We start from the raw sequence: 11,877 nt of genomic DNA on the forward strand, positions 1-11,877 counted from the left end.
TCCATGTTTTCAAGCCATAGTTTGCAGCATTGTTTTAAAGTAACCTGAGCACACAATATAGTAGCCATGTGTATTTCGAGGGATCAATAGGTAGCCCTGAGTTCTATTTTGCTTAGCTATTAAGCAACATAACATCTGCCTTCAAGATTTTCAGCGAGGAAAAAAAAAATGGTAGACGTGCACACAATGCCCAGCACACAGAACGAACTTGATTCATTTATTCTTTTACTCTGCATTGACTGGGAAGTTGTTTCATTGGCAGTGCTAAGAGTGCGTATGATAATGGTAGGGGAATTAAAATCATGGTGAATTAAAAAATGGTGGCCGTGAAAACACGACACAAATGTCCTATTTTGCGAATAGAGTTTTACTGGAACACAGGCACATGCTGTGTTCCATGCTCTATCTATGCCTGTCTTCCTGCTGCGGTGGTAGAATGTAGCTGATGCAACATAGACCACATGCGCCAAGCTTATAAAAATAATCACTTTCTGTCTCTTTATGAGAAGAGACCATTGACTCTTACTCTAGGTGCTTGCCATGCTGAGAAGCAAACATAAGTAAGTACACAGGAGTGGAACGTGATAATTAATCTAGACAGTAACTTGCCATATGCAATAGGAATTGTGACTCCTAAAGGGGAGTCCTGTGAGTTTATACTTGATGGATTAAAAAAAAAAAAAGGAGAAGAACTATGCACAGAATACAATCACAGATGTGGTAGAGACCAGGGAGTCAGGAAAGGCCAGTCCTGGAGGAACAGAAAGAATGACCCAGTGAGGCAGGGTCATTGTGAGGGGGGCAGGACAATCTCTTAGAGGAAGTAGTCAAGTAGGGCAAGGCATGCTGCTTTATCCTTGTGAACAAAGAAGCCACTGAAGAAGGAGTTACATTTGCATTTCTAAAAGATTACCTGTGGGTGGCAGGGAAATGGGTCCAACGAGGGAGAGTGGGCACAGGAAGTCTGGCTGGAGGAAATTAAAATGTCCTGAAGTACTGTGTAGTGTGAGTGGAAAAACTGAACATATTCAAGATGTGCCTTCTGTCCAGAATCTGGAGATCCGTGCGTGAAGAGATGAAACGCAGACTGTGTGACAAGGAAAGTGGCTGAGATTCCGTTTTGGTCAGTGAAAATGGATCTATAACCAATATGAGAAATGTGTGTATATGTAATGTAAGGATACCAAATTCTTATCATCATCTAAAATCTCAAAACAATAAATATATTTAAATTTAGGTTGTCAGTTGATCATTGTACCCAAAATGTTTTTTTCTAAAACATGTCATGTTTTCCTTAAGAAAAAAAGAATTATTTATTGTATGTGTGTAAGTGTGTCGAGGACAGGGAATGGTGTTGGATCCTCTGGAGCTGCAGTTACAGTTGGCGCTAAGCCTCCCAGTGCAAGTTCCAAAGCTGAACTTTCGCTCTCTGGAAGAGCAGCAAGTGCTCTCAACTGCAAAGCCATCTCTCCAGGCTTCAGGGATTTTCATATCAGAGGTGGACCCAAGGACCAAATGAGCTTTCTTGTCCTCGTGGCCATGAGAAAAGTGAAGATTCCACGAATTTAGATCACCAGAAGTTAACATGCAGATTCCTAGACATAGAGGGTCCACAGACAATATTGTAGTTAGCGTCTTCTCTGAGGGACAAATAAGAAGTGCATTTGTGACTCATGGTTCTACACATATATTGGAATTATTTAGTTTTAATTTTCAAGGAAAAATGTATTTTCAAACAGCAGCCACATGTGCTGACATGTCCCTTGGCCAGCAGGTGGATTTCTTCCTAGAGGTTAGATTTTTTTCACTTCTATCCACGTGGACTCTTCTTACACCATTTCTATGGATACCAGCACACTCTAATATCCCAGAACAGCTTTTGTAGAAAACGAAAAGATGCTCTGGCTTCTCAAAGGGCATTGGAATTTGTGACCATGCCATTTGTACGAATACTATTTACCTAAACTTGCCGTGATCTGGGTGATAAATGAAATGGTCACTTTGTTTATATGTGGGTATAATAATTTACAAAAGTGTAGTCTTTCTGGCTTCAAAGAATGGCTGGCTCTCAAGAGATGTTGCTAAAAGTATTTGGCAGAGACTGAATATGAGATTTGGGCACAAATTCAGCCAAATATCCATTTTAATCTAAAATCTGGTTAGGTTCCACTCTTGTCATTTATTTCCTGAAGAATTCCATGTGTGGGAATGTTTCTGTCTTAGGACCAAAAAGGACGATTACCCTCTTTTCATCTGGTGGGCAACACTGCAATTAATATTCTTCTCTCTTTTACTGATTTCCTTTCAGTCTGTGTCTTCTGGCTCATCACCACAGTTCATGGCCTCTGTTGCTCTCTTTCTGAGGCTGATCACCTTCCATATTAGTCAAACTTAGAATGATGAAGTGGCAATGTTTTAGAATACTTCCTCCACATTACATTCTTTTCCAATTTCTGTTTCTGCATTGGATAATTTTCATTTGGATATTATGTGATATGAATTGTCCCATCTTAGATGCCTTAATAACTTCCTAGCATTATTCTTTGGAGAATGCCTTCTGAGAGTCTATATTAAGTGGACTGAAGTGACACAATATTAATGTCAATCAATCTAGTCAAGATGTGTGTAGTCTTTCTCACTTATGACAGATCTCTCTCTAATACAGTGTTACAAATTAACTGACTTTAAAACAAATTCTTACATTTCACCTACCTTCAAATCTGAAAGCACCATAAATTGGAAAGATGTATTTAATAATTCCTATGAACAGATTGCTAGGTAAGCAACTAAATTATAACAAATTAAAAAATGGTTTTGCTAGACTAGGTACTAGATTGTATTTGTGTTAAATACCATTTTATTGTGATAGAGACACTTCAAAATAAGATTGAAGCAAATACTCCTTCCTTTGGATATGATTTGGGCCCCAGATGCTAGCAAGTCCTGCCCTGGAGTGAACATTTCAACTGATATTGCCATGCCTCCTTTAAGGAGGTGAGAGACCTGATAAAATAAAGCTCTCTGTGTTGGCTCCATAGACCTGAGTGCCACAGATTAGAATGAGAATTTTAATGTTCATAAACTTAAATTCCTTCATCTATGCAATGGAAAGGCAAATCCTATGAATATTCTTGACATTTGTATGATAGTAACATTTCTTCTGCTTGTGGCATGTTCCAATTCTGTCTTACATGGATTATCACATTTTTCTCTTTAAACAACAGACATGCAGTAGTGATATCCTTGGGGTCAATATTAAGCCCAACTAGTGGAGAACACTGCCTTCCACACAATCTTGAGATGCAGATCAATATTTTCCTTGATCTCTCAAGAACAGTTTTCAGATAATTATTTTCCCCTCAAACTTGTGAAGTTCTCACTACTCTGTGATTTACTTTCTCCGTTTTGATTTTTTACATCAATCCCGAGTGTTACTCTCAGTTCTCAAAATATTTATCTCAATCTCCTTTTGTACCCTAATATCTGGCTGTACTCAAGGACAACACTTTCAACACCTCCATAGATGCTACACACACACACACACACACACACACACATACACACACACACACACACACACTCCTAAATACATAAATTCAATCTGCTCAGTCTGTATTATGTTACTTGCATATGTGTTTTCAGGGATAATCATTTGCTTTTTGAAAACCAGTTGGTGTGTTCTTCCCTAGGGAGGACTATTTTTCTTGTTCTCAGCATTCCTTAATTGCTTACAGTTCTTTATGTAGAGGCCAAGTCTGTCTCCATCCACTTCAGCATATCTATTTTGTTGTCCTTGTTCAGCTCATGTTTAGATGAATTTAATTCTGTAGCTTCAGACACTGCTTAAGAGATAAAATCTCATAGCAAACTCCTGGATTTTCTGGCTCTTATAATATTTTCAACCCCACCCCCTTTCTACAATAGTCCCTTTTCAATTATTTACTGGGTAATAAAAGAATAGGTCTCTCCCTAACCATGGTGTTTTCTCCCTCTAGTAAGTTTGAGAAATGAAATGAGCAGAGCATACCCTCTCATATTCACTTTCTAAATTTTACTACCTGCTCCATGCTATTCATTTGGTATCTTTTTCTTCTATTTTCCAAGGCCTACTTCACACTATCCTGAAGGTCAGATGGAAGTAAGGGGTTTCAAGCTTCCAGTATCATGTGTACAATGCTTCAGAACCATTAGAGTGGAAGGGCTAGGAAGTTGGAAAAGTTTACACTTGCCCATGAACCTTACTTCTTCTCTCTTTTACGTCCACTGATAGATAAATTTCTCAGGCTCTATCAAGACTGAGGTCTTAGTCTGTTTGAGTTGCTTTACCATGACCACACAGATAGGATAGATTATTAAGCACAGGAATTTATCATTCACAGTCCAATGGGCTGTGAGTTCTGATAGACGGAAATGGTGGGTTTGGAATTTGTAAAGAACTATTTGCTACAACATAGAACTTGTCTTCTTTCTACATCCAGACATGGAAAAAAAGAAAAAGTGTCCATGGCCCTCTTTTCTAGATGGTGCTGAAACCATTCATGAGTGTTCTACCTAACCTAACTATACATTAAAGATCTTACTTTCTTATTTCATGACATTGAATATTAAGTTTATACATGAAAACAAGGTAGAACACAGAGATTCAGAGATAGCATTGGATTTATTGGATTTTATTAGATGTATTAAATGGCCTAAGGATGTAGGTCAATGGTCCAGTGCTTACCTGAAGCATTGGAAGACTCTGGATGACCTCCAGGCATAGAAAAAGAGGAAAACATGGAGAAGAAATATATCTCATTGTTATAAACATGTATGGCTTACTTTTAAATTTTAAAATGCCACCAAGAAGTTAATCCTTATAGGACTATACATTTCTTTTGTTCTCAAATCCTTCTCCCATTTTCTCTTTTGTTAAAATATGGCAGTTCACAGGGTCACTCATTTCTCTAGCAAGTTACTCATTTACTATTCTTTTTCTACCTTTATTCATTCCTGGACATCCTACCACCTACCACCAAGATGTTGCCAGGGACCCAGCTCTGCAGGCTTTGCAGTGTTTTATAAATTTAAGTAAAAGAATGGACTAGGGGAGTATCACTCCATAGGACAGATTTTGATGACCCCTCCTGGAACGCACCACCCTCCCTGTGGAGTTGTGGAGTGTGTGGGGGGGGATGTGAGGTTGGTCTAGGGGCATGGAAGGGAGGGAGAGAGAGAGGAAAGGAGGGAGGGAGAGGGAACTGGGATTGATATGTAAAATAATAAAATAAATAAATAAATAAAACATAAAAAAGTAAAAGAACGGAAAGATCCTACAAAACATAATAAACATGAACAATTAATCAAGTACAAACATGTACACATATACACAGAGCCAGCCAACCAGTGATACCCTGCTAGCCAGTCAGCCATACACACACACACACACACACACACACACACACACACACACACACACACACGGGAGCGCTCATTTTAGCAAAGCAACAATGACAGGAGGGTGCTGATAAAGAGCCACAGTGACAGATTCTGGTTCCACAAAATAATATTTTGAACAAATTATGAATATTCCTGACCACAGTCTCCTACTAAGTAAAAATTAATGATTCTACCAGTATTCTTTATATATATATGATTATCAAGTATGAATAGGTAGTAAGCAACAAATAGCAGTCGGTAATTAATGGATAATTTTTTAAACATTCTGCATATGAAGTGAGACTATAATATAATGAAAAAAATAAATGCTGAAAATTTGGAATAGTAGACAGCCAGGTTGTTTGAACTGAAACCTAAGACTGTCAAAGTCATTAGATGCTAGGGGAATGCAAATTGGAGCCACAGTACAGTACCACAGTACCTGTAGACCAGTCAAAATAGTCCCTCATTTTTTTTTCTGGTAAATATGCATATCAGATACTCTCCTGTTGCTGTAATAGAGTGCCATGATGAAGGTTACTTAAGGAAGAGAGTGTTTGTGACTCCAGAAAGGATTAGTTGGCAGCAGGGAGGGGGGGGGAGCTGCACAATAGCAAACAGTAGGAATATCACCCAGAGCAGAAAATTGGGAGAGAGAACGTCTGGACCACAAGCACCAAGCAGAGGGAGAAAACTGGAAATGGAGTGAGGCTATATATCCCAAAGTCCACCCCCAATGGCATATTCTCCATCTAGGTTGTACCACCTGAACCTCTTCACATAGCATCACCAAAAGGGAACCAAGTGGCCAAAAACCTAAGAGTTGGGGGACATTTCTCATTCAAACCCCCAGAATTTAAAATGTGAGAGCCATTTTGGGACACTGTTTACAAGTTTCCTATGAAATTAAACATGTTACTTACATTACCATAGCATTACATTCTTTAATAACATTATCAGAAGAATAAAGTTAAATGTTTTTATAAAAACATATGCACAAACATTTACAGAAATTTAATATGGTATAAAAAATTAAAAAAAAAAGAAAATCAAATGTCTTTCTGTATGTGAATGGGTAGAGAAATACTTTTGTATTCTTACCTATGAATACTGTTAAATGATAATTTTAATGATATAAAGAATACTGTTAAATGATAATTTTAATGATATAAAGGATTGAAACGGAGTGAAAAAGGATCAGTTCAAACAATCATATGCCATATAATATGCATATAATATTCTTTAAGTGACAGAACTGCAAAGGTGGATGAAAGATTCTTGATTGCCAGGGGGCTGGAATGAAGTAACAGTGTGGACAAGCACATTCAGGGGACCATGAACATTGTGTCAATGTGAGTCTTACACTTGGCTTTGGCAATGATTTCTTGAATCTATGTGTAACTTATAACTTAAAAAAAAAAAAAAAAAAAAACCTTCCACCTCCTACATGAACCTTTCAGAATGGTAAAAATGGAATGGGTTTGCAGATATTGCCAAATGTCAGTCTCCTGGTTTTGATATTTCACGAGTTGTGTAACATGTCAACATTTAATGAAAATGAGTGTTTGGTAAAAGGAATTCTATCACTTTCACAATCTTGAGTCTATAAATACTTGGAAATAATTCCATGTAACGTTATCCTTTTGAGGCAGTGATTGGGAAAGTCAACATTTGCTTAATCCCTATTACATTAATTAATGGCCAATGATTATGAGTACTCATTGAAAGAATTTGTCACACTGACTGGTTGTTTGACGCCTCCCAGTCTCATATATTTGGATGCTAGGTCACAACTGGTGGAACTGTTTGGGAAGAATTAGTAAGTGTGGCCTTGTTGGAGAGAGCTGTGTCACTGGGGAAGGCTTTGAAGTTTCAGGAGACTCACACCATTCCCAGAGTCACTCTCTTCCACTCCCTCTGTGTCCCTTACTTGCTGATCAAGATGTCAACTCTCAGCAGTTTCTGATGTCATAACTGTCTCACCACCATGGACTCGAACCTTTTGAAACCATAAACACAAATTAAATACCTTCTTTTATAAGTTGCCAAGGTTATGGCATTTTATCACAGCGATAGAAAAGTTACGAAGGCATTGCCCACTTAGGGAAAACAGTAATCAAAAAATGTAAAGGAAGGGTTTTGAAACATGAAATTTTATTCTGTTTGAAATGCGTTCTATTATAGTATTACTTAAGTTTTTAATTTTGTTGTGTCTAAAATTAAGAATGGTTTTAAAATAAAATAAATAAATGAACAAAATGTTAACAATTTTTTTAAGTTGATAAATCTTATTTCTTACTTACTCTAAATGCTACTTTAATCTATATTTAGTTGATCTTTGGAAACATATGGCCTGAGAGTTGTTTCAACGTGTTTTCAGACTTGGTTGCCTTAGATAAGCTGTGAAATACCTTCTCATTATGTTATAAAATATGGCATTACCTTGTCCATAAGGACTGATTCAAGTGTTAATGTGTAGTCCTTGACATGTCGATTGATTTTTTTTTAGAGAAAAAAAAATAGTGCCTTATCTTCTTCATTAGAAAACATTTGTTTTTATAATATTTGAGTTGTGTATTTTACATTTTAAATATAGGTTTATTAGTTCTTTGACAGTTCTTATACAATGTCTTTGAACCTATTCACTCTTCTTCTCCAGACATTGCTGGGGCCAATGATCTGTCTAGCCATAGGTTTATGGCTTCATCATGATTCCAGGTATAAGTTTCATCATGTGGAGCAGGATGTAAATCAGGAAAGTAGCTGGACCTTCAATGGTAATCATGCCACTATTGTTGTAGTGGGCTTGTCTTGCTAAACCAATCATTATTGTAGCATAGAGGGCTCAAATCATAGTAAGACTCGTCACTTCGAGCAGTATGGATGAAACTTTTAGGTAAATACCAAACTGATTTCTCCATGTTCTATGAGTCAACTATGTGATATCTTCAGTAATAGGGTCTTACTCTCAAATTCTGGAGGGTAAGCAAGAACATTTATAATAGTTGTGTATTTTGCAATTTCTCTGTGACATTGCTACAACATACACGGTAAGCGTAGTATAAACATCATTGAGCCTGATTCAAGGTGAAGGCAAGCGTGTAGAAACAAAAAGTCACAAAAAATCACTACCTTATCCCCATTTCCTTTGAGTTTTAAGTTCTTGTACATCTTACTAATCCACAAACCTAATACTATATTTTCAGTAACTATCAGAAGTATGGAGTACAATGGTTTCTATGTTTTTCAGTGGAATTTATACTGTGGTATTTTCAAGTTGCACCGAGATACTTAACTGCCTGGGACACCAAGTATTTAGGTGATCACAGATCAGCTGTATCCTAAGGCTAAGAAAATAACTCACTTCATATCCTTTTCCAAGAGAAAGTCTCCATTCAATTAAAGAGTGGATAGTCTAACTTTAGAGATCTTTATGCAATTAAAGGAATTAATTTAACTAATTTTAATTAATCTAACTATAGAGAAGTTAAGCTTCTCACTACTCCCTTCCTTGGTCCTTCATCCCTCATGGGTATTCTTAGAAGTACATCACAGTACATTCTCGAATGCTAATCATAAAGTATTAGACTGTTTTCCAGGGGACCTGAACTGCATCTGTTGCTCCCAGAGTCAACCAAGAATGTGCACTCAAGAATAAGATAATAGAGCAGATCCATCTGCTCTAAAGCTAGCAATGCAGAGACCATCACCATTGTGAGGCTGAGAATGTGTATACCCATTGTTGCTTGGCAGCAATCCAAGTAACAAATGTTTTCCTTATAGTGAACTAGGATGGAAATCCAAGTTGATAATTACAGTATCCCAGGTATTGTGAGACATGGAAGAAGTGTAATCATAGACTATGGAGTTTGATGGCTGCTGCTAATGTTGATTACAGCACCAGAAACAGACAAACAAGAAACACTGACTGGCTTAGGGTAGCTATTCACTAATGAAAATCCAGGTGTAGGTGTTAAACAGCATTACTGCCAGATGTTATGGTTGTCATGGCTGGAAAGTATCCATCCTCAAAGTACCTTGTTACCAAAGTGATGGCATTAACTGGAATCTTTAAGATATAATCAGAAGATGAGGTTAAAGGCCTTATAAAAGAAGCTTCACATAGCGTTCAGTTAAAGTGTCCTTGCATCTTCTGCCATGGCAGGTTATAAAGCTCCTTCTTTGTCAGAATGCGAGGAGCAGCCTTTACCAGATAACAGAACTTGCTGATATCATGCTTTTGAATTTCTCATCCTTCAGAACTGTGAGTAAATAAAATTCTGATCTGTATAAATTATCCTGTCTCAGGTATTTTGCTACAGCAGCACAAAACAGACTAAGGCAGCTAGCAGATTATAGGAAAACTAGGGAAGAAGAAATAAGATGTGATATGATTCATACCCAGAAAAACGTGAGTTCTCAATCTCAGCATACCTGCTATACCAAGATCAGCCCTTGCACTGAAAAGGATTAGAACACTGATAGAATGAAAATCAGATGCCAATGTCCCGCAAATCTATTATTCAAGGGAGGACAGGATTTTTAAATTTAAGGTGTGGCCAAAATACTGTAAAGTCAGTGTGGTGGTATGAATGAGAGGGACCCCCAAAAGCTCACACATATGAATGCTTGGCCTCTAGTTGATGGTACTATGTAGGGTAGAATTAGGATGTGTGCTCTTATTGAAGTAGGTATGACCTTGTTGGAGAAGGTGTGTCATTGGGGAAGGGCTTTGAGGCTTCAAAAGCCCAAGTTACACCCAGTGTTTGCCTCTTAGCCTCCTACTATGGATCAGATGTAAGCTCTCAACTATTCCCACAGCACCATATCTTCCTACAGTCATGCCTCCCACCAAGCATGGACTCACATTCTGAAATTGTAAGCAAGCCCCTAATTAAATGCTTTGCCTCAGCTATGGTGTCTCTTCACAGCAATAGAATAGTAACTAAGAAAATAAGTAAGAAACTAAGATGAAATCAATTTATCACAGTTCTGAATATCCTAAAGTCCAAGATGAAATTATAGGACTTTATTTGCTGCCATCAAGGAAAAGATACTTGCATTGCCTGACATAATTCCTTTCCCAACAATTTGTTCCCATTCTATTGTGCAAGACATAGCATCAAAGAGGAAGTGTCAAATATCCCACAAGTACTAAACTGTTTATGAAAACATGTTTTTCTGACTCCTAGGGTCTTCTCTGGGCTCTATAAGGCTATCACAGTAGCCATTAAATACTTGCTTAGTCTAAGGGGGGAAGGGAAGCAGAAGGAAAAAATAGATTAAAAAGTAAAAATAATAATTTTCTTGATGAGTGTGAAGTTAGCATGCTTTTCTGTAACAATAAGTAACACAGACAAAGAAGAGCTTATGTTGACTCATAGTCTTCTTATATAGTCTTTCCTGGTGGAGATGGTGGTGGTGAGTACAGCTTTAGACAGTGCTGTAGGAGTGACAAACAGCAAACCTCATTGGATGGACGTCATGATATCACCTCCAATTGTCACAAGCAGTTAAATCTGATTAAAACTATTTCAAATGAAACAAAAACAAATTTTAGATCCTTTATTTCATTAACCATATGCCATTCACCCAACTACAGTGTTAGTGACTGCTATATTGAACACTTAGTGTCCTATTAAGGCAAAACTTTTTATTGGGCTGGCCCAGATAGACTACCATTATTATGCAATAGATTGCATACTGGTGCTCAGCTCAATTTCTCCATTTTTCCTTTCTTTTCAGTGTCTACCCCTTGGCATGGAACTGTTCACACTCAGTGTGGTCTTCCCTCCTTCGCTAGAGGAACCCTCACAGATACACCAAGAGATGTGTTTCCTAGGTGACTCTGAATCCTGTCACATTGGCAGTGAAGATTAAGAAGAATTATAGTGGAAATATCTTCAGCTCTATCTTTTATTTATTGTTCATTTATGTATTTCATTAAATATTTTAATGGATATAACAGTCATGTTTTGTGTAAGAACTGGGAATGTAGACATAGTCTCTATCAAATAAAGCTTATAATTTAGTTAAGGACAATCAGTAAATTAGCAACTATAATTATTAAAATATTATGAGTAAGAAGCAATATATAGTAATCTAATACCTAATTTGTGCTGAACAGCTTCCCTTTAAAGGAGTAGGAGAAAGCTAGACTGCATAGTGGGGGCAGGCAGAGAAGACACATGGAAAACTTTTTGCTTGAGTACATAGGACCTACAAAGAACTGAAGTAATGGCAGTTCCTCTTAGCCAGTCCAATAGAACTTCATACTTGATAGGACACGGGGTGTGTACTTCGTGCAATGTGGTATGCTAGTTGATATGTGGTTAGTGAAACTCATGATCTGAATTTTAAACTTGCTTTCATTGTAACTAGTTTTCAGTAAATTTAATTGCAGATGACAATTGGGTGTGCTATATTGCATGTGCCAAAGAAATGGAATGTCACCATAAT

Source organism: Phodopus roborovskii, unplaced genomic scaffold (assembly GCF_943737965.1).
Source record: "Phodopus roborovskii unplaced genomic scaffold, PHOROB, whole genome shotgun sequence".
Classification (NCBI taxonomy): domain Eukaryota; kingdom Metazoa; phylum Chordata; class Mammalia; order Rodentia; family Cricetidae; genus Phodopus; species Phodopus roborovskii.